Genomic DNA, 24,392 nt, shown 5'->3' on the forward strand with positions numbered 1-24,392 from the left:
GGAAGTGTAATCAGGGACACTGAAGTATGAAGTGGAGTTGTACAAACAATTTTCCTTGGGTCACCATAGCTTCCTTTACTGGGGTGGAAAACAAGAACTGGGTGCAGACTCTTTCAACCTCAGCTCTTTCCAAATCCTTGGTCTTGGATAGGGGAAATTTACACTTCTCTGAAGTAGAATCCTTTACAAAACCATTTAAAATCTCAGCACTGTTAATGAGGAATGGCTCCCTTAAACATGCCAAGCTTTTCTTTAATTCAGTAGCACAGGTGAAAGGGACTGGATACAGGCCTGGATCAGAATCTTCGTTAGTTACCAGAGCTGGAGATTCTATTAAAAAATGGGCATTTTTCTGAAGATATTACATTTTCAACACTGGTTTTATTTTATACACATCTTTAGAACCTACAAAGGATAAATTTGACAAAAACTCCACTTCTATTTCCTCAACATCTGTGTCATGAATGGCTGCATTTCCCATAGCACAGGATTAGCTAGGAGAGATCTTCTGTAAGGTCTGGGTTACAAATGCTTTGGGAACCAAACACATGAGCATTTTGCCTAGTTCAAAACCACTTACCATGGAATTCTCTTCCCAGATCATTGGAGACAATATTACCTTAAACAACTGAAATATATTGTGATCATATGCACTTCCTTCAGTTAGTTGGGGTTGTGCTGTTGTTCACCATTTCTGAGTGGAGATTTTAAATCACTGCTGTTTCTTTGTTAGCCTGTCCAGTAAATTAGAGAGTTCTGTCCTGTTGATAGAACTGCACTTCAGCTTTCTCCATGTCATCATGGAGGGATGAGGAAAAAGCAAAGCTGAAATCATAAATGAGGACTTTAGCAAAGGGTCATTGTCTTAAATTCTTCAATAAATATGAGCTACATCCTATCAAACTGAACTAATATCCAATTGAGTGACCACACACAGCCTTCAGGAAAGATAGAAACCCATATCACAGAGAGAGAATACATTACAAAGAAAGCGTCAAGTGAAATTCTAGAGCAGGTTACATCTGATTATTCAGAAATGGGACAAGAGATTCTCCCACCACATTGTCCTCTGATCCATTCAAACCTGCTTCCCTCATCCCTGTCTCCATAGTCAGTTATGTTATTTACAAAATTTTTAGTATCCTAGCATCCCCATAATGAGGGAAAAACACCCCTCTTGCCAGAAATGGCTTTACAATAAATGGAACCTGAGATTTAAACTCTAAATGATCACACTCTATTTGGGATCCATTTGAATTCCCCTCCCAGGACTTTTGACACTCATCTCCACTCACAGCGATTGTGATATAGGATTAAAGTATTAAAAATATCATCTGCAAGCACAGACAACAGAGAATGCTTCATCACATGACACTTTGAGAAGTGGATGGATAGAATGCGATGAACATAAACTCTGCATGGCTCAGGCAAAAGATAACAGTTCTGCACTGAAGGGGAAGGAGGGAAACTTTGAGTCACCTCATCTACTTCCAGTGTCACGGAAGCTGAAATGACACTTTTTTCCTGCCCCAGCTCCTCTTCATTTACATCTAATTTGAAAAATTCCCAGTATAACTGCTCTTCAGCACAACCCAGGGCAATGTGAGAACAACTGTCAATGATACAATCTGTATCACTGGTGACTCTAACAATAACTTTGCAATAGGAGGAATGGTATAAATGTGACGCTGTCTGGTTCCTCATAGGAAGGGCACAGTCAAATTACTTGTAGGACAATAGAAAGGACAAATAGGTCCATCTCAAAAGAGGGCGAACTGCAAAAGGCAAAAATGGACCACTCATCTGGACAAGCTGAGGAATAACAGTGCTGCAAACAGTTCAAAGAGCTTTAAAGGTTACTATGTGGGAATCAGGAAAAGTATTAAAGAAAAGAAAGTCTTGATAGCCCTAGAGATTGTTACAATGTTGATCTCCTTTGCAGATTCTCTGTTGGCTAACATGGGCTGAGTGCCAAGAGAAGGTTTTCCCGCACTCACTGCATTCATAGGGCCTCTCCCCTGTGTGAATTCTCTGATGCTCAGAAAGGGCTGAACTCTTACTGAAGCATTTTCCACACTCACAGCATTTATACGGCCTCTCCCCTGTGTGAATTCTTTGATGGGTAATAAGGTTTGAGCTGTGGTTGAAGGTTTTCCCACACTCACTGCATTCATAGAGTCTTTCACCTGTGTGGATCCTCTGATGTCTAGAAAGGGCTGATCTGTGAGTGAAGCTTTTCCCACACTCATTGCATTCATAGGGCCTCTCATCTGTGTGGATTCTCTGATGCACAGAAAGGGCTGATCTGTGAGTGAAGGGTTTCCCACAATTACTGCATTTGTAGGGCCTGTCCCCTGCATGGATTCTCCGATGCTCAGAAAGGTTTGAGCTGCGATTGAAGGTTTTGCCACACACTCATGGCATTCGTAGGGCCTCTCCCCTGTGTGGATTCTCAGATGAACAGAAAGGCTTGATCTGTGAGTGAAGTTTTTCTCACACTCAGTGCATGTATTTTTTCTCTTTCGCCTAAGGATTTCCTGTTGTGTTGTGGTTTCCATGAGGACCTTCTGAGTTCCCCAACAGGAAATACGTTTATCCAATTTGTCCCCTGGCTGGTTTCCTTGCTCTCTTTCTGGTCTGTGCTGAATCTCAAAGGAGTTTCCCTGCTCATTACTCCTGGACACATTCCTTTTCGATCTTTGCGATAATGCTCTGTGTTTATCCACTTGCTCAACATTTTCCTTCTGAGAATTCTGCTCCTCTTTCTCACATGCCATTGCATCACCTGCTGTGATAGAGACAGAAATCTCAAACAGGGATGGAAAGGGGAAGACCAAACCAAAACAAGCACTGAAGACAGGTCAAATAAAAATCAGGAACTGACCTCCCCCAAACTCTTCCCCTAAATAGGACAGAGGAGGGGGATGAATTCAGCCTTCAAATCCCATCCAAATATGCAGGGGGAAGGGAGGAAGCTAATGCCTGGTGTCTCCTAAGATCTACAGGAAGCCGTGAGCTATATTTACCCTGAGGATACAACACCTACTAGGGACAATAATGAACTGAGAGACCTCCCAAGGGCTTTGTTGGGCATCCCAGATGTTTCCTTCAGGCACTTACAGATTGTGAGTTGGTTTAATGTTTTCTCACCTGTGCGGGGAGCTCTCAGGATCTCTCTTTCCTCAGAGCCCTGGAGGTCTGGGACCCACGGCTCTTCCCCTTGTTCCAGCTGGGACATCACATCAGGCTGGGTAACAGGAAACCTTGCTGAGATGAAAGAAAACAAAGGAGTTCAGCTGACTTCATAAGACTTTGTCCTAAAACACATTCTATTAATTTAACTTCAGTGCTTAGTGTGACCTGGTTGGCCAGAGGCAGTTCTCACTGAAAATGCCAAGATCAGGGCAGGCTGAAAAAGAGATCACCCACACGGGTTATCGAGAAGCTGAAAAAAGAAATCACACAGCCCCCTTTATTGCATCTCAGTTTTCTGATTCCCAATCAGCACTTAGATTCAGCACAGTGAGAGATTATTTAAAAACTGCGCACATAAACAAAATGATCCTCTGATCCCAAAGGTCAGCCACGTTACCAGGTCAGCACAGGTTTGGATCTTACCCAAAATACCACACTCCCAGTCAATCCTTTAGCATCTAAACTAAAGGTTTAAACAAAATAAGAGAGAATGAAGTTAAACGGGAAAGCAGTCAGATACATTCCAAAATGGATAGATCAGGTTCTTAGCAATATTAGTGAGTTGCCGGTGTGAAAGTCTGTCGGGAACACATCCACAGCTTGGATGGGTCATTCAGTCCTTTGTTCCAGGGTTCAGTTTGTAGAGAAGTTGCTCCAGAAGTAGGAAGGGGGATTGAAGACAAGATGGAGATGATGCAGTTGCGCTTTATATTCCTTTTGCCATGTGGCTTGTTCTTCCTGTGTCCCAAACATAAGATTCACAACACATGGCATGGAAAAGCTTTGGAGGTCTCAGTACACAGGCTTACCCGGGAATGTCTTGCTGACTCAATAGGTGTATACCCTTGATCCTTTCCATGGGCTCATTGTACAGCTGATGACCCTCAATGGGCCATCAAACAGGCTAGGCAGTGTTGATGCCAATATTTCTGGAGGTGTCACCCAGAAACACTGCCCAAGTCTGGAAATACAGATATACCCTACATATCTATAACTCACAATACAAAGGTGATAGAAACAAAATGATCATACTTGGAAAATCATAACATTTTCACTGACACCTTCCATGGCATATCTAGCATGATTCATTGCAATTTTATCAGATTTTATTATTTTATTATTAATACCAAAAGTGTCTCACAATTCCATACAGTGTCACACTTCGTAAACCAGTGAATTTCCAGGACCAGTGCCCCAGGTCCATGAAGATGCCGAACACTATGCTTAGAGGGATTGAAATACTCACATATCTGCTGGGAACACACACACAGACAGTGTGTCAGTCTGTACCCCTGTGTTCACTCTTCTAGAAAATTATGATCAATTTTGTACACAGTATGGCTTGTGAGGTATCATTTGAAAACCCATAATCTACTGAATATTATTCTCCTGTTAAAATGTGTAGTAACACTGTATGTAAAGTTATGAGATTTTACAGTATGATATTATTGAAAAAGTTACAATTCTGGGGAACACCCACAGACCAGTTCCTCAGAGACAGCAAGGCAAACAGCTGGTCAAACAGCCATTCTCCTGCAGGGGGAAGGTGTGAAGAAGACATTTACATTCCATCACAGGGACCTCTTGAAGCTGTTGTGGAAAATGACCACATGACTGAGGCTCTTTTCTTGGTTACAAGCGTGCAGGGAGCGACAGCTATTGGAATACTGTCCCCCTGAGCTAAAAATCACACAAGCCTTTTAAAGCTTAAAACCACAAACAATGACACATAGGCTGCACATTAATTACCTTATTTGGAATATATTGCAAAATATGATGCAGGTCAAAAGCAAGCTGAACAATCAGTTTTTCATATCCGGCCTCTCCTCTTATTGTTATTCCTAGTCTAGTTTGTGGTTTGACTTTTCTAACACTTCCACTGTGGTTATGTTTCACAATCTCGGTTATTGCAAATCAGTGTGTTTGGGAACTTTCCACTTCACCTACTTAGGCCCCTTCGGCACACAAAGCCATTGTTCCCCAATTTGGGGACTTTCCATTCCACTTTGCCTTTCTCTGCCCTTTACACAGAGAAACAAGCTCAGCTAATACTTTAGGCCTACTAGCTTGACCAAACCTCCAAAGCTCTTTCTGTAGACTTTCCCGCAAAATTCTCACATCTCCAACAGATAGCCTGTCACCGTAACTGAGCTGAGAACTGAAGTGGTTTCTAGTACAAAGGACTGAATTATAAAAAGAGGTGAGGAAAATGCATGAGACTCTCTCTCTCTCCCCTTTCCCTCTGCTCATGACAACTCCTGAAGAACTGAACGTGGATGGCAGAGGTGGGTTAGGCCGAGTCCTGGCTGAAAGGAAAACCAGCCTGTCTCAGCACAGGGTGAGAGAAACATTTGCCTTGAATTCGTTTCAGCTTGTTAACTTAAACATTAGTTCAGTGTTTTATCTTGCATTTATTTTGTAAACAATTCTGAGCTTTATGCCTCATTATCTGTATCTTAAAATTTTTTTTGATAGTTAACAATCTTGTTTTATTGTTTATCTAAGCAGTGTGGTTGTATTAAAGTGTGTTGGAAACTTCATCTGGGATAACAAGGCTGGCGCACGTCATTTTCCACTGATGAAATGACAGACTTCATATGAGCTTGCGTTGTTCAGGAGTGTGCTGGACAGGGAAAGATGCACATTTCTGGGGAAAGTCAGGGAGCAGAGAATTTTCTGGGGTTCTCCTGTGAGGTACTGTAATTTGTGAGTCACTGACTAGCAGCACTCAAAACTGTGTAGCTGGGAGTGAGTTACATGGTGGAGACCGTGTGTGAACTGCCCAGGAGTGGCTGCTTTCACAGTAGAGCAGTGGAAAAGGCACCCCAGCTTGGGAACTGAGGGGACTGAGCTGTTCAACAGTCCAGGTTGCACTGTGGTTAATATCACAGACACTCAATTTCAAAGAGTCTCCTAAAACACAGAGAAAGTAAATCTATGTCCCAGAAATCAAAGACTCCAGAGAGAGGGCAAGTCTCCTTGGCACTGCTGCTTGCTGACAGAGAGGTCCAGAGACAGAGACAAAGAGAGAGAGTCCTGTGGAAGCTGGGAACAGGAAGCATGGGGTGGTGGGGTTCGGTGGAGAAAGGGAACAGGAAGGGCAGGGATATCACTGAATTCAGGATCTCAGCAGTACTAGATGTCAGGATAACACATACTGCAGCCCACTGGAAAACATAATCCCAACTATATATACAGAATGATGGGGTCTAAATTAGCCGTTTCCACTCAAGAGAGAGACCTTGGAGTCACTGTGGATAGTTCTCTGCAAACATACACTCAATCTGCAGCAGCAGTGAAAAAAAGTGAACAGAATGTTGGGAATCATTAAGAAAGGGATAGATAATAAGACAGAAAATCTCCTCTTGCCTCTATATAAATCCATGGTACGCCCACATCTCGAATACTCCATGCAGATATGGTCGTCCCATCTCAAAGAAGTTCACTTGAGCAAACAGGAGCTATTTGACACTGTGCGATATGGCTCCTGTGCTCTGTTCCCAAAATGTTCTGCAGCAGGGGAGGGCCTGTGGCAGTGTGTGTGTGTCACTGGCATATTGGGGTGATGCTGTGTCAAATTTTAGTCCCAGATTTGGACCTTAGCGTCCAAAATGTGGGGGTTAACATGAAAACTTCCAAGCTTAGCTACCAGCTTGGACCTGGTACTGCTGCCACCACCCAAACAATTAGAGTGTTTTGGGACACTCTGGTCCCCCCGAAAACCTTCCCTGGGGACCCCAAGACCCAAATCCCTTGAGTCTCACAACAAAGGGAAATAAACCTTTTTTCCTTCCCCCCTCCAGGTGCTCCTGGAGAGCTACACAGAAGCAAACTCTGTGAGTCTAAACAGAGGGACTCCCCCTCCCTGTTCCCAGTCCTGGAAAACAGAATTACCTCCCTCTTCCCCCAGAGGAAATGCAAATTCAGGCTAGTTAATCTAACACACACAGATCTCCCTCTGACTTCTTCCTCCCACCAATTTCCTGGGAAGTACAGACTCAATTTCCCTGAAGTTCCTCCCTAAAGAAAAAACTCCAACAGGTCTTAAAAGAAAGCTTTATATAAAAAAGAAAGAAAAATACATACAAATGGTCTCTCTGTATTAAGGTGACAAATACAGGGTCAATTGCTTAAAAGAATATTGAATAAACAGCCTTATTCAAAAAGAATACAAATCAAAGCACTCCAGCCACTATAGACATGTAAATACAAAAACAACAAACCCTTTTTGCACTCACAACTTGGAAATGGAAGATTAGAAAGCAGAAAATAGAAATCACTCCTCCTCCGAGAGAGCATACAGGCAGACAAAAAACAAAGAACTCAGACACAAACTTCCCTCCACCCAGAGTTGAAAAAATCCGGTTTTCTGATTGGTCCTCTGGTCAGGTGGTTCAGATTACTTCTTTCCAGGTGAAAGAGACATTAACCCTTAGCTATTTGTTTATGACATGCTGAAACAGGGCAGAGTAGAGGTGGCATTGTGGGGTTGGCATGAACCTTCTCTCTTCATTTCCTATTCCAAGAACCAAGGGGACGGGAATCCTTACCCAATGAGGTCACATTCTCATAGTTCTCCTGCATGACATCCCTGTAGAGGGCTCTCTGAGTGGGGTACAGCAGAGCCCACTCTTCCCTGGTGAAATACACAGACACCTCCTCGAAGGTCACCGGTCCCTGAAAGAGCAAGAGTTCAACACTCAGTACGTGATGTCCTATTCTCAGCCCCACTCTCTGTGGGGGAGAGGAGTCAATTAAATGCAAGCTCTGGGTGGATCATAGTTAACAGAGTCAAACCCCCACCCTGCAAAGAGCATCCTGGAAACACCACGTTAAGGGGACCAAGAGACAGCCCCTTGTCTCTCCCAGCAGATCCATCACCCCCCTACTAGCCACCGACCGATGTAGGAGATGGAGGCCCTAGCAGAATCCAGGGAGAGCTCCCTGGTAGGAAGCCCAATAACCTCATCGTGAGGAGCTGGATATGAAGTGCGGGGCAGCTCCCCTAAACCTCACTGATGGATGCCCCCTTCATATCTCACAGCAGCCGCTGGTTAGTCAGGTCGGGCTCCAGCACTGGGAGTCTGGTCAGTTTGACTAGCTCTGTGAAGCTGAGTTATTCTCAGTTTCACAAATTAGGGTATTTCCACCACCTAATCTCATGGGTCTGTTCCTAGAATCTAGGCCACTTAATAAACAACTCCCAGCAGGTTTATCTCAAGCTGTCCTCCTCCCTTCCCCACCCTGTGCATTTCCTGCCCCGTTCCAACCTCCAAACCAGACTGTGCATATCTTCCCATCTCTGGTGTATTTGCTGTCCCTCTCCCGCTCTGCAGGAACCCACCAGCAACCTCCCGATAATTCCTACCTTAACAGGCTTCCCTGCACTCATTTCTCTTCCCTCTCCCATGGGAGGATGGGATGAGCTGGAGCAAAAAAAGGATGTCATTCTACCACCTGTCTGGGTGAGAAGGACAGTTGTGGGGGTTTCAGAACAGACTTTAGTTAATTTCACCAGATGATTCTCCCAGGCCCTTTCCCTGTAGACAGACACCCTAGATTCTGCCATGCTGAGAAAGAGATCAAGCATGTTATTACACTGTAGACCTGGCACCTGCTGCCAGGCTAAGCCCACAGAGAGATTTTTAACCTCCCTTCTCCCTCCCCTCACCTCATAACAAAGTCTCTGAACACAAGGCTAGAAAAGAGCAGAACCAAAGGAGTCACTGTGGGGGATTCCCTCGGACACTGACCCCACAGCAGCCACAACCCAGCAGGGGAATATGGAGTCAGGAACTGGCTTTTCCTCTCTCTGATCCTTGTTTTGTTCACTGGAAAGTGGTTCTGCCCCAGGATGCAGCAATACATGTCTCTGGGTGGACTAGAGAGCTGGAAATCTCTCCCCCACATTCATTTCTCACACTGCCACTTTTAGTCTCCCCTTCCCCTGTCCTCTCTCCCTGCCCCTCTGGCTGGGAAAGTCCCATTCCTGGGGGCTATGCTCTCCCATGGCTGGACTTTCTCCTGGCAATTGCTAATGGGAGTAGAAATGAGGAAGGGCTGTTTGTGCAGAGTCACTTTCTTGCCAGACCCCAGCACTTTCCCTGAAGTCTTTCAGTTACCTGGAGTCTGTGGTAGAATTGGTATTAACAGGGCCCAGGTCTCCCACAAGGGGCTAGTACGAGCTGGAGAAAGTCATCCCCTGGGCTGGACAGAAAAGAAGCTTGAACTAAGGTCACTTGCCAGCACAGAACCCCACTGGGGTAGCAGCAGCTGCCAAGCCTGGTCTCCCAGATCACAATGGAGGCTGCAGTGTCTGACCCAAGAAGCTGAACCCCAATATCCTGAGCAGAGAGGGACAGAGCATCTAAGCAGCTTCCCTCCTTTAGCTCTCCGGGGAGAGCAGCTAATGAGCGCCCCTCCTCACAGGGAGAATTGCTGATCCCATTTGCCCCACTGTCCTTCTTGAGTCACTCGTCTTTCCATACAGTCACTCTGGATTAACATTGGTCTCAATGTTCAGAGTAGCAGCCGTGTTAGTCTGTATCTGCAAAAAGAACAGGAATATTTGTGGCACCTTAGAGATTAATAAATTTATTTTAGCATGAGCTTTCATGAGCTAAAACTCACTGCTTCGGATGCATAAAACTGGTCTCAATGAAACCAGAGTTCAGAAATGAGTCTAAAATGCTGTGGAAGAGACCATTGTGTGGCAGTGCTGACCCCCTTCCCACCTCCCTCGCCCCCAGATCTAGGATAAGGGCTGGGGGGGAGGGAATGAATATTCCCAATGGAACTGGAAGTTCCTGCAGTTTTCAAGAGAGGAGATAAGAAAAATCTGTGATTTCACCTCACAGCGTTTGACAAGTGGATAGAAAGTTATCACAGTAACTGGGCCTGGCCGGGGACTGCCTGGCAGTGCTTGGAGCTAGGATTCTGGCACAAACTGATCAGGGAGAAGGATCAGGGTTAGTAATGGCCCCCAGACACCCCCCAGTACCCAGAGCCCAGACCCCCCAACCAGGGTCCCCAGACACCCCCACAAACCCAGCCAGGGGCCCACCAGATATTTCCTGGCACCCAGTCCGCAGAGTCCCTGGCCAGGGATCCCAGATACCCCTCAACCCCTCAGCAGCCACAGTGAGAGCTAGACACTGGTAAAATGGAGAGAAAATGAAGCACAATGAGGGGAGGGGAACAGGGAACTTCTCAGGGGTTTGGGGGGAGGGGGGTCACCCTGGGTGCTGCTCGTTGCTCTCTAGGGAGAAAGGGGGCAGGACGGGGGGGGTCCCCACGGGGGGGCAGCGGTAAATCCGAGGGGATCTCAGCCTCCCCCTTTCTCTCCACGCTCCTCGGGGGTCACCTGCTCTTCTCCCCCCCTGGCCATGTCCGGGCTGCACAGACATTTCCCACCCGCCCCTTTCCCAGCCGCCCAGCCTGGTCTCACCCCCAGCCCCCGCCCGGTCCCACGCAGGGACCCCAGTGGGGCCGGGCCCCTCCCCCCACCACCCCCCATGGGGCCCCAGGGCAGAGCCTGGCCGGGTCTGGGGGGTGTTGGGCTCCTGCGGGGACAGCAGCTCCGAGCCCCGCGTGGGCGCTGCCCCCCCTGGGAGCAGATCCCGGTGCTGCGAGATGCCGGGTCCCCCCCCCGGACACTGGGGCAGAGTCACCGCCTGGCCCTCCCCCCGGGGCTCACTCAGGGACCCAGAGGCTGCAGCTCTGCAGCGGGGTGGGCAGAGCCCTTGGCGGCCCCAGGGCAGCTCCAGCGGGGCAGGGCCCAGGCCGGGCGCGGGGGGGTTAACGGGTCTCACTGGCACAAACTCTCCTGCTCCGCCCGGTCCCGGCCCCAGGCACCAGCAGCGGGTGACGCGGCCTCTGCGCGTGCGGGACTCTCCTCCCGCCCGACCTGCGCATGCCCAGAGCCCCAATGGCACAAACTCTTCTCCGGCCCTGGGAGAGGCTCCAACAGCCCCGCACGAGCCAGGCAGAGCCGGAGCGACCCGGGTGTGCTTTCAACTCGGCTTCTTCTCTATCACCCGTCACTTCCGGTCCAGGAAGAGTCAGGAACTACATCTCCCAGCTTGCCCCGGGGGCGCTTCCGCTCTCTCCCGCCCAGGGAAGGGAGGTCCCTGGGTCCAGCCTGACCCTCCCCTCACAGCTCATCCTTTCCCCCGGCCCCGGCCCCTCCCCCAGCCGGTGCCTCTCAGACTCCCCCCTTTTCCCAGGGAGTGGCAGAGCTGGGGCCGAGGGGCAGGAGAGGCGCTGGGGCTCCCCAGGGGAAAAGCAGGGGCAGGGGCTGGTGTAGCAGGACCCCCCCTTGCAGTGCCCGGCTCAGCAGAGGGTGTCAGCTGCAGGCTGGGGGGGGGGGGTTGCAGGGCACAGGAAGGGGCTGGAGCAGCTGGGAGCGGGGGGGGGTTGCAGGGCACAGGAAGGGGCTGGAGCAGCTGGGAGGGGGGGTTACAGGGCACAGGAAAGGGCTGGAGCAGCTGGGAGCGGGGGGGGTTGCAGGGCACAGGAAGGGGCTGGAGCAGCTGGGAGGGGGGGGTTACAGGGCACAGGAAGGGGCTGGAGCAGCTGGGAGCGGGGGTGTTGCAGGACACAGGAAGGGGCTGGAGCAGCTGGGAGCGGGGCAGGGTTGCAGGGCACAGGAAGGCATTAATGCCTCCCGGCCCGGCCGGGGGAAAGGGGGGCTTCTCCGGCTGCAGTGGCACAGCTCAGGTCGGGGGTACTGGGGGGTTGCTGGTGGGTTCCTGCTGGAGGGGAGGGGCAGGAAATACTGAAGAGGTGGCAACTTGTGGGGAGTTAGGGCTGGAGGGGGCAGGGAATACCCTGGGTGAGGAAAGGGAGGGGGACAGAGTGTGACAAACCTGCTGGGACTTGTTAACATGGGCCTAGATCCTCAGAACAAACACTTGGGTGTTGAGGGAGAAAATTCCCTAATTTGTGAAACAGGAAATAGAGAAACCAACCCCCTGGGCAGTGCTGGGAAAACTGACCAGACTTCCAGTGCTGAACCCTCAGGTGTTTCAGGTTACTTCTTTCCAGCTGAAAGAGATATTAACCCTTAGCTATCTGTTTATGACGCCCTCCAAATTGCAGACAGTGGGGAACCTCACTGGCAGCAATTTCCTCCTAGAACCTTTAAAATAAACAGATTAATACAACACATGCGCCTTTATATATACCACTAAGTATATAACTAACAGATTTATACATTTTAAGAACACTTTTTAACTACTGGATTCTGGGATACTCTCACGGGAGAGAGCATCAGCTACTTTGTTAGAAGCTCCTGAGATGTGTTGAATTTCAAAATCAAAATCTTGAAGAGCTAAACTCCAACGAAGAAGTTTCTTGTTGTTCCCCTTGGCAGTATGAAGCCACTTTTGTGCAGCATGGTCAGTTTGTAGCTGGAACCGCCGTCCCCAAACATATGGGCGTAGCTTCTCCAGGGCGTACACAATGGCATAGCATTCCTTTTCACTGACTGACCAGTGACTTTCCCTCTCAGACAGTTTCTTGCTGAGAAACATGACAGGATGGAAGTTGTGATCCGTTGCTTCCTGCATGAGAATTGCTCCAATATCACACTCAGATGCATCTGTGGTTACTAGGAATGGCTTGTCAAAGTCCGGGGCCATTAGCACAGGGTGAGACATGAGCATTGCCTTAAGTTGGGTAAAGGCCTTTTGACACTCATCAGTCCACTTAACTGCATTTGGCTGGGTCTTTTTGGTCAGGTCGGTCAGTGGAGCAGCGATTTGGCTGTAGTGTGGTACAAATCGCCTGTAGTACCCAGCCGAGCCTAAGAAGGATTGAACCTGTTTCTTTGACTTTGGGACAGGCCACTTTTGGATAGCATCCACCTTGGCCAGTAGGGGGTTTATGGTTCCTCGACCCACCTGGTGTCCCAGGTAAGTTATTCTGTTTTGGCCTATTTGACACTTTTTGACCTTAACAGTTAGTCCGGCCTGCCTGATGCACTCAAAGACCTTTTTTCCAGTGTAGTAGGTGTTCGGGCCAGGAGTCTGAAAAAATGGCCACATCATCGAGGTAGGCAACGGCATATTCTCCCAGTCCTGCTAGTAGACCATCTACCAGCCTCTGGAAGGTGGCGGGTGCATTTCGAAGCCCGAAAGGAAGGACATTGAATTCATACACCCCCGCATGGGTGACGAATGCTGACCTTTCCTTGGCAGGTTCATCTAGTGGTACTTGCCAGTACCCCTTGGTTAAGTCTATTGTAGAGATGAACTGGGCACGTCCCAACTTCTCAAATAGCTCCAATAGATCCAATCGGTGCGTGGCATTATAGTTGTCCAGACGAGTTACCGCATTTAGCTTACGGTAGTCCACGCAAAAGCATATTTCCCCATCTGGTTTGGGTACCAGAACCACTGGAGATGCACATGCACTGGTAGATGAGCAGATTATACCCATCTGTAGCATGTTCTGGATCTCCCGTTCTATAGTAGCTTGGGCGTGAGGAACACCCGGTAGGGTGAGGTTCTAATTGGGTGAGCATTACCTGTGTCAATGGAATGGTATGCCCGTTCAGTCCATCCTGGGGTGGCTGAGAAAAATGAGGCAAAGCTAGTGCACAGCTCCTTGATTTGTCGGCGCTGCAGACATTCCAGGGTGGTTGAGAGGTTCACCTCTTCCACGCCACCGTCTTTTTTTCCTTCGTAGTAGACTCCTTCAGGCCACTCAGCATCATCTCCCTGGACTGTAAACTGACAAACCTGTAAGTCTCTGGAATAGAAAGGCTTGAGAGAATTAACATGGTACACTCTGGGCTTTAGTGAGGAATTGGGAAATGCTATGAGGTAGTTCACAGTTCCTAGGCGCTCCTGGACCGTGAATGGCCCTTCCCATGATAATTCTATCTTATGGGCCTGTTGCACCTTCAAGACCATAACCTGGTCTCCTACCTTGAAGGAACGCTCTCTGGTATGTTTGTCATACCAGGCCTTTTGCTCTTCCTGAGTATCCTTTAGGTTTTCTTTAGCAAGGGCTAAAGAGTGTCGGAGGGTGCTTTGTAGGTTGCTTACAAAGTCCAGAATGTTAGTTCCTGGAGGTGTAAACCCCTCCCATTGCTGCTTCACCAACTGTAATGGCACTTTAACCTCGTGGCCATACACAAGTTCAAATGGTGAAAACCCTAAACTGGGATGTGGTACAGCCCTGTAGGCAAACAGCAACTGCTGCAACACTAGGTCCCAATTATTGGAGTGTTCGTTGATGAATTTACGTATCATGGCCCCCAAAGTTTCATTAAACCTTTCCACCAGGCCATTGGTTTGATGGTGGTACGGGGTGGCAACAAGTGGTTCACCCCATGAGTTTCCCACAGTTTTTGCATGGTCCCTGCCAGGAAATTAGATCCTGAATCTGTAAGGATGTCAGAGGGCCAACCTACCTTGGCAAAAACGTCTGTTAGGGTCTGACACACAGCGTTAGCCCTGTGTTGACTAGAGCTACTGCTTCCGGCCATCGGGTAGCAAAGTCCACGAAAGTCAGTAAGTACTGCTTTCCTCTGGGTGTCTTTTTTTGGGAAAGGACCCAGAATATTCACAGCTACTCGCTGAAATGGGACCTCGATTATGGAGAGTGGCTGGAGAGGGGCCTTGACCTGGTCTTGGGGTTTTCCCACTCTTTGGCATACCTCACAAGACCAGACATACTTGGCAACATCCTTGCCCATCGCCTCCCAGTGGAAGGACTTCCCCATCTGTCTTGGTTCTGTTCACCCCAGCATGGCCACTGGGATGATCATGGGCTAAGCTTAAGAGCTTCCCCCGGTACTTAGTTGGAACCACCAACTGTTTTTGCAGCTGCCATTCTTGCCGGTGTCCACCAGAAAGAATCTCCTTGTATAAAAGTCCTTGGTCTATAACAAACTGGGATCGGTGAGAAGAGCTGAGAGGCGGTGGGGTGTTCTGTGCCGCCGTCCAAGCTTTCTGAAGGCTGTCATCTGCTTCCTGCTCAGTCTGGAACTGTTCACTTGAGGCTGGGGACTTGGACTTGGTCCCTCTGTAAGCGATGTAGGTAATGGGGTTGTTTCCCTTGCTGGTGAACCGCTCTCCGCTGGTGCACCTGAGGGTATTTCAGGCTCTCGCTGAGCCTTTTGGGAATGGTTGTCTGTTGCTTCTGCCAGTTTTGGCTCACTGGTGCCCTCTGGCATTGAGTTTGAAGCTGTGGTTGCAATTGCTGGTGCTGGTTGCTGTTCCAGTTCCGGGCCTGGGATTGGAGGTGCTGTGGCTGTTTCAGTGGTTGGCATGGAATCCGGGTCCACTACCCCTGTCTGGGTCTCTGGTAACACCGACGGGGCGTTTGTGGATGGCTCAGGAACAGGAATGGGTCTGGAAGCTTGCCTGGTTTGGCTACATGTAACCATTCCCACTCTCTTGGTCCTCTTCACCTGGTTGGCCAAGTCTTCCCCCAGTAGCATGGGAATGGAATAATTGTCATAGACTGCAAAGGTCCACTTTCCTGACCAGCTTTGTACTGGACAGGCAGTTCAGCTGTAGGCAAGTCTACAGCTTGTGACATGAAGGGGTAAATTGTCACTTGGGCCTTTGGGTTGATGAATTTGGGGTCTACGAAGGATTGGTGGATAGCTGACACTTGTGCCCCCGTGTCTCTCCAAGCAGTCACCTTCTTTCCGTCCACTCTCAAAATTTCCCTTCGCTCCAAGGGTATTTGAGAGGCATCTGGGCCTGGGGATCTTTGGTGTGATGGTGGTGTAATGACTTGCACTCGGTTGGTGTTCTTTGGGCAGTTGGCCTTGATATGTCCCAGTTCATTACACTTAAGGCATCTTCCAGCTGACTGGTCACTGAGTCGAGGTGAGTTACTGGAGACTGGTGAGGTGGGAGAATAGAGTGTCTGTGGCTTTCCTTGGGTTGTAGGTGGGGTCTTTGGTTGCCCTCGGTTGTAGGGTTTATGGTCGGTGTGCCCCCTGGGGTATTCGTTCCCCTTGACAGTAGCTTTCTTGCTTTCTGCCATTTCCATCCATCTGGCTCCAATCTCCCCCGCCTCGGTGAGATTTTTGGGTTTTCCATCTTGTATGTACCGTGTTATGTCCTCAGGAACACCATCCAAGAACTGCTCCATTTGTATGAGGAGGTGCAGTTTGTCTATGGATTTAACATTGTTTCCTGATATCGGGGCCTCATAATTTTTCCCAACGTAGTAGGCGTGTTTGGGAAATGACACATCTGGTTTCCACTTTTGAGTTCTGAAACGCCAACGGGCATGATCCGGGGTTATTCCCATTCTGTATCTGGCCTTGGTTTGAAAAAGTTTATAGTTGTTCATTTTCTCCTTAGGCATTTCAGCTGCTACCTCTGCTAAAGGTCCACTGAGCTGTGGCCTCAATTCTACCATGTACTGGTCTTCAGGGAAGCTGTACCCAAGACAGACTCTTTCAAAATTTTCTAAGAAGGCCTCAGTGTCATCACCTGCCTTGTAGGTGGGAAATTTCTTGGGATGTAGAGGGAGAGAGAAAACGAGTCTTTTCTACAGTCTTAGCTAGCAGCCAGGTGGCTTTTAGTTCATGCTGTAGAGCTAAGCTCCTGAGTTCCCACTTCGACTCCACCCACTGACAAGTCACCAACCCGGATCTGTCAGCGTAACTGAGACAGCTGCCGCCCCAAGAAGGAGAAAGCTGCCATGACATGCCCAGCTGAGAAGAGGTGCCAAGCAGTGAGCTGACACCCGTCAGAGCTTCCTGTGATAACCTGCAAACTTTGGACAATATCAGGGTGGTAGGAAGTGTTGCCCTCAGAGTGGCCTGGGTCAGAGCCCATGGGAAGCCCTGGGCTCCCCTGCCATCTGCTGCACCCTCCCGTCCCACGGGACCAAAACCCTGACCACTAGGCGACATCCCCACGAGCAAAGGCCATCACCAGGCATCTGTCTTCGAAAGTTTGCAGAGGATGTGGAGCAGAAAGGGCAGAGAGGATGAGGATGGCTCTTGGGAAGAGGGAGGGAGGGAGCCTTATGGGAATGTCTTGTTTACCTCCATCAACCCAATGATCAGATCATTGATGCCTAGAATCTTCCCTGACGTGTTGTAATTGATTGGATCTAGATTTTAAAATGGGTACATTTGCAGATGGAGAAATGGCAGCGAGTTGAGTGGAAGGCCATTGCAAGCTCAGCTAATTATGCAACGTGGCTTATGCCTCATCAAACAAGCTCCTTAAACAACAACTTCCAATTTTCACTTACATTGTTCTGTTAAGTGTTTTTCTCCAAAACACTTTCACTAATCATTTTGGTCACCTTTGGAAAGTTAGCCCTTTCAGTGCACCGAATATAAATATTGCTGGTGGGGACTGCCCTCTATTGGTCATAAGAACAGCCACACTGGATCAGACCAATGGTCCAGCCATTCTAGAATCCTATCCTCCCACAGTGGCCAATGCCAGGTGCCCGCGAGGGAATCGACAGAACAGGGACTCATCAAGCAATCCATCCCGTCACCCATTCCCAGCTTCCGGCAAACAGAGGTTAGGGACACTTCAAGAACATGGTTTTGTATTCCTGCCCATCCTGGCTGATAGCCAATGATGGACCTCTCCTCCATCAACTTATCTAGTTCTTTGGTGTTATAGTCTTGGCCCTCACAGCATCCTCTGGCAAAGTTTTCCTAGGTTGACTGTGTGTTGGGTGAAGAAATACTTTCTTTGGTTTGTTTTAAACCTGCTGTCTATTCATTTCATCGGGTGACCGTTAGTTCTTGTGTTATGAGGAGTAAATAACACTTCCTTACAGATCCAGACTAACACAGCTACCCCTCTGATACTTCCTTATTTACTTTCTCCAAACCTGTCATCATTTTATAGATCTCTATCCTCGTCCCCCCTTAGTCATCTCTTTTCCAAGCTGAAAACTCCCCTCAGTTTTATTAATCTCACCTCACACGGAAACTGTTCAAGATTCCTAATTATTTTGGTTGCTCTTTTCCGTACCTTTCCCAATTCCGATATATCTCTTTGAGATGGGGGACCAGCTCCAATATTCAAGATGTGGGCATACCATAGATTCATAGACAGGCAATATTATATTTCTGTCTTGCTAGCCATCCCTTTCCTAATGACTTCCCAATATTTTGCTCGCTTTTTTGACTGCCGATGCACATTGAGTAGATGTTTTCAGAGAAGTATCCACAGTGACTCCAAGATCTCTTTCTTAAGTTGTAAGAGCAAAATTTAGACCCCATCAGTTTAGATGTAGAGTTGGGATCATGTTTTCCCATGTGCATTACTTTGCATTTATCCACATTGAATTTCATCTGCCTTTTTGCTGCCCAGTCACAGAGTTTGGTGAGATCCCTTTGTCACACTTTGCACTCTCTTTTGGATGTAACTAACTTGAGTTGGTTTGTATCATCTGCAAATATTTCCATCTCACTGTTTTTACCACTTTTTCCAGATCACTTAGGAGTATGTTGAACAGTGCTGGACCTAGCACAGACCCCAGGGGGACGCCACTATTTACCTCTCCATTCTATAAATCAGACCCTTTCTTTCTTGCCTTTGAAACATACCTATCCCAGAGAGAACCTTCCATCTTATCCCATTTTGCTTCAGAGCCTTTGAGGAGAGACCTTGTCAAAGGTTTTCTGAAAATCTAAGTATATTACATACACGGGATCACCTTTATCCACATGCTTGTTGACTCTCTCAAAGAATTATAGTAGATTTGTGAGGCATGATTTTCCTTCACAAAAACCATGTTCATTCTTCCCCAATGTAAGCAGAGGCAGACTCACGTGGCGGCACCTCCTGCTGATCATCTTGCTAATTAGCTCTCCAAACATCAGAGCGCCCACCACAGGCCGGTGATCTGCCTTACTGCAGCTGGCTCCCTGTCCCTCCCAGGACCCCGGTGCCCCTTTTAACCTGGCAGTACCCCCTGGCAGTACCCCTACAGTTATGGGTCTCCCCCTCCCAGGGGAACCTCCACTCACTATCCCCACTTCACCTCAGTCTTAGCTACTGCCCAGTCTCCATCTAGCCCTTATTCACTGGGGCAGACTGCAATATGAGCCACTCATCACAGGCAAAGGCGGTTTTGGCCCTCAGCTGTTTACTTTAGAGTAATGTGGCCCTTGCCACTTTACAAGTTGTGCAGGTCTGGATTAGGGCATTGCGCCACCCTGTGGGCATTTCATGTCCCTCCTCAGTTTCCCATACCGACACAATTTTCTTTGCTGTTCAACGAACAGCAAAACCTTTCTGTGTCTCTAGTTTGAGCCAGGGCATTCAATTCCATTGAAACCTTCTCTCCTGCAATGGCAATGGTCAGACAGAGGGGACGTGGCCACCTTCAGCAGCGCTGAGAATGAGATAGTTACTCTCCTCTTTCTTCAAGCTGCTGTTGTTATTCCATAAAACATGTACCATGGAATAAAAAACTGAGTTTAATCCAGAGTGAGGAAAGAAAGGAGCCACCAGCTCCCCGAAATATCTCTGTACCCCAGAGAGAACCTCCCCCTGCTATTAGAATCACTGATGTGCTTCAGTTACAATGGGGAAAGTATCTGCTCTCATTGGGGTAAAGCTCAGTGGTAGAGTGTTTGACTGAAGATCAAGGGGTCCTTGCTTCAAATCCAAGTGCCCTCTAATAAGCCTCTTATTTTCTTATTTTTATTTTTGAAAAAAGGGAAAACATTTTCATTTCCATTCTCCATTATGTTCAGGAGCTCCACTATACGGGGATGCTTGAAATGAATGTAAACACTCAACATTTCACTGTCCAAATGCATAAAAATCTAGCCAAGCTGACCATCAGCTGAAAGCAGTTCCAATCCTCTAAGTGTAGAGTTTATGTTTTCATCCATTAAACAAAGCGATCATAGGAATGTACATTTGCAGATCCCTCCTGTCCAGGGCTGTGCTGTGTAGAAGAACAAGAGCCACGTCCAGTTGGAGTTCAGGAGTCTGACAAGCAAAGGCAACTTGGTGCGGGATAAAGTCACCAGCACTTTGGCTCCTTCCCATTCAACCAGCAGCTGGGTCTCCAGAACAAGGCATGAGAAGATGACAGTGGCTGTGAGCAGGAAAATAGCCCCCAAGAAGCTGGCTAAAGCTGTCAAGATCCTCAGGAAAGTCACCATGCCCATGTCTAGCATGTACTGACTGCAGCGGGGACCAAAAAGGCAGAGAAAAGCCCTCAAAAGTTCTAAGCTGCCAAGCCCCAGAAGGTGATCAAAATCCTACCTAAAATCAAGACAGGAGAAGGCTAATGTCATCTCCAAAGCCAGGGCTAAGAAGGTAACACTAAGAAAGAAGTGAAGAGATTTCCATTGGGATGACTCCTGCTCTTTTATGATTCACCATGGACCACTCAAAGAGATCCAAGTCCAGCAGGACAAACAGCCTCATGGACAGTATAATGAAGTGGTGGCAGCGGAGAGACGTGTTTCTCTTCCAGAGGAGAAGTGCTGTGTTTGGTGTAACACCTGCCAGGTGAGTGGTGCACTGACAGGGCAGCTGCCCATAGCTCCCACATGAGCTCATTCTCTTCGATCTGCTTCTGCCGTTATTTCAGAGCCTGCACTAGTGGGAGTGTGTCCCTAGCACTTCACCAGCTGTAGAACAGGCTCTGTCTGCATCCCAGCTCTGATTAATCCCACTTTTTAATGTATTCCTACTGCGATACTTTCCCAGTTCTCTGCCTCATTCTAACATTCCGGTCAGAGACCGACTATGGGGAGGAATGGACTAATTTGGATGACATTCAGTAAGTTGCCATAGTACGTGACTGAAACCTCTGCTGGAGGTGGCCAGGAGTCTGTTACATACATAAAATAGCTAAGCTTTATCAAACTACCTGCTACACATTCAAACCTTCCTGTACACACACAATAGAAATTGTGGCACTGAGAAATGGCAACTTGTCATTAACACAGATCACAGTTTTCTGTACTTCCAGAGGCATTGAAATAGAAGTATATTACCTTTCAACAGCTGCTATTTCATGATCAGCAGCAAAGCCTGTCAATTTACCACCCATAGAGCTGATTGTTTCTAACTGCAGGGTTAGCCAGACCATTCAGTAACATTATCGCTCTGTTTACAAAGCCTTTGGTTAGTGACAAATCATGAGACTTATCCCTTCCTTCTGTAATTCCACTCACTCCAGTGTTCTCTTTCCCCAGTTATGGTTCTAAGAAAAAAAAGAAATTAAAACAAGCTTCAGAACTAACATGCTGTGGGAAAGTGGAAATGTTGATAGCTCAACTTATTCAGTTTCTTCTGTGTCTTGTGTATGTCTATCTGCTTCGTGTGTGTGACCGGTGGGGCTTTTTGTTTGCTCCAGGCAGGTTCAACCCTGTCAGATTTGTCTGTGGGGAGGGGCCAGAGAAAACAGACACCCTGGCCTTCCAGGTTGGGGTTAGTCAAAGGAATAACAACCCTGTCCCATAAAAAACAATGTTACAGAAACAGTGGTAGGAACAATGCTAGAGAAACTGGTTAATAATCACAATGCCCAGGCTTGAAGCAATCGGAAATACAGAATTCAAAAAGCAAAGCTCAGGGGAGATTTGGGGTTTATTCTCTGAGCTTAGCCATGTGCTATAGCACAGGGAGCACTTTTGGAAGTCTCCCATCCCACAACTGGGGAAAGGAAAAGGATTCTGAGGTTCTAGCACGGATTGAAGGAGGACAGTGATGGGGAATAAGGGACTCCCTCTGACTTACCCTAACTATGTCTGTTGTTACAGAGGAGGAAATGACTTTTTTCCCTATCCCTGCCCTCTTCCTGCTCTTTGTTATAGTTCAATACATTTTAAGTGCGGAAAATAATAATGAAAATATCTGCTCTCCAGCACAACCTGAAGCAACATCAGAACAACTGGGAATGAAACAATTTGTTCCCCAAGGGAGAACTCGATGACTAAGAATTGCTTTGAAATGGGGGAACAGGATAACCATGATACTCAGGGTTAGTTTAGACTAGGAAAAGTGATGGAGTTTAGGTCAGGTCAAGGGGAAAGCTAATGCCAACCACTGCACCTGGGCTGCATCTGCACTACAACTTTTTACACCAAGATCACTAACTTGAGCAGCTAACGCCATGTACATTCCTAGTGGATGGAAGGCACAGGTAGTTTTTGCCTCAGTGTACCTTGCTGGGATCAAACCTCTCTCCCCAACTTGGAACTCATGAACATTCCTAGCTGGAGGGATACACACTCCTATGACTCAAAAGGAAAGGAGTTGATAGAAAAGATCATAGGACTGACCCCAAAGAAGGATGAGCTGCAAAAGGCAGAAGGCGGCATCTTATCTGGTGGAGCTGAGACACCACGGTGAAGACGATGCAAAAATCACTATGTGCGAATTAGCTAATGTGATTTTTTTAAAAAAATTTCGTTTTTGCCAACACTAGTCAAGGGATTTATTACAATTCTCTCTTCTGTGCATTTTCTGATGTCTAATGAGCCTTGAGCGCTGATTGAAGCTTTGCCCGCACTCAGAGCATGTGTAGGGCATCTCCCTTGTGTGGATTCTCTGATGTTTGATAAGGTCTGAGCTCCATCTAAAGCTTTTCCCGCACTCTGAGCATGTGTAGGGCTTCTCTCCTGTGTGGATTCTCTGATGTGTGATAAGATGTGAGCTCTGACTGAAGCTTTTCCCGCACTCTGAGCATGTGTAGGGCGTCTCTCCCGTGTGGATTCTCTGATGTTTGATAAGGTCTGAGCGCTGACTGAAGCTTTTTCCACACTCAGTGCACGTGTAAGGCTTCTCTCCTGTGTGGATTCTCTGATGTTTGATAAGGTCTGAGCGCCAACTAAAGTTTTTTCCACACTCAGTGCAGGTGTAAGGCGTCTCTCCTGTGTGGATTCTCTGATGTCCGATAAGGTGTGCGCTCTGACTGAAGCTTTTCCCACACTCTGAGCATGTGTAGGGCTTCTCTCCTGTGTGGATTCTCTGATGTGTGATAAGATGTGAGCTCCGACTGAAGCTTTTCCCGCACTCTGAGCATGTGTAGGGCGTCTCTCCCGTGTGGATTCTCTGATGTTTGATAAGGTCTGAGCGCCAACTAAAGTTTTTCCCACACTCAGAGCATGTGTAGGGCGTCTCTCCTGTGTGGATTCTACGATGTGCATTCAGGGTAGAGCTCCAGTTAAAGCTTTTCCCACACTCAGTGCACGTGTAAGGCTTCTCTCCCGTGTGGATTATCTGATGCGTGATAAGATGTGAGCTCTGACTGAAGCTTTTCCCACACTCAGTGCACGTATAAGGCGTCTCTCCTGTGTGGATTCTGCGATGTCTGACAAGGGTAGAGCTCCAATTGAAGCTTTTCCCACACTCATGGCACCTGTAGCGTGTCTCTTCCAAGTTGATTCTGCCGCTTCTTATAAGGTCTGAGAGGCTACTCAAGTTTCCCTCTGGCCTCCCCTGAGTCTCACAGGCTTCTGTTTTTTCTGGGAGTGCACAACTCCTGGAAACATTCTCTTTGGATCTTCCTGATAACATTCCATGTGCTTCTCTTTGCTCAGCATCTTCCTGATGGGGTTTCTCCTCCTCATTCTCACTCACCATCCCATCACCTGATGGGAGACAGAGAGAATCCAGACACAGGTCACTACCTGCACCGGAAAGAAAGAAAATCTCAGAGAGAGGAATGGAAAAAAGGGATGAACAATCCAAAATGTGTGTGGGAGAGGTCAAACCTATCAGGAGCTGATTTTCCCCAAAACCTTCCCCAGAGGAGAGAGGAAGGGATCAGTTTTGGTCTGCATCTCACGAGAACACTCAGAGGAAAGTGAGATCGCGGAGCGACCTGCTGCCAGTTGTCAGTCAGAATAGGAGGGAAGCCATGAGTGACATCTGCCATAATGATTCCACATCTGCAGGGAACAATCCTGAACTGGGAGAGCTCACAGGGTCTTTGTAGGGCATCCCAAATGTTTCCTGCATTCCCACACAGTTGTTGAGTTGGTTTAACCAAGTCCTCACCTGTGCAAGCAGCTCTTGGAAGCACTTCTTTCTCAGAGCCCTGGAGGTCTGGGACCCACGGCTCTTCCCCTCGTTCCACCTGGGAGATCATATCAGGTTTGGAAACTGGAAACCCTACTGCAGGCAAAGAAAACCAGGGAGGTCAGTAGAATTTGTGGGATACTTGTCACAAAGAATAGTCCATGGTTTTAACCCCCAGCTCATTGTTAAGCAGTA

At 47.9% G+C, this 24,392-nt stretch overlaps 1 long non-coding RNA gene and 1 pseudogene across 1 annotated transcript; both read right to left on the minus strand.

Moving 5' to 3' along the window:
* Positions 1-1,835: 1,835 nt before the first annotated feature.
* LOC127039468 (zinc finger protein 271-like) overlaps positions 1,836-24,392 on the minus strand; it is a 41,654-nt pseudogene continuing 19,097 nt past the window's right edge.
* LOC127039479 (uncharacterized) lies at positions 7,238-9,797 on the minus strand. Its single transcript, XR_007771010.1, has 3 exons — positions 9,318-9,797; positions 8,564-8,765; positions 7,238-7,872 (listed from the first exon to the last, which is right to left on the minus strand). It is a non-coding gene; the product is annotated as an uncharacterized LOC127039479 (long non-coding RNA).

The sequence above is a fragment of the Gopherus flavomarginatus genome, chromosome 23, assembly GCF_025201925.1.
Source record: "Gopherus flavomarginatus isolate rGopFla2 chromosome 23, rGopFla2.mat.asm, whole genome shotgun sequence".
Taxonomy (NCBI): Eukaryota; Metazoa; Chordata; order Testudines; family Testudinidae; genus Gopherus; species Gopherus flavomarginatus.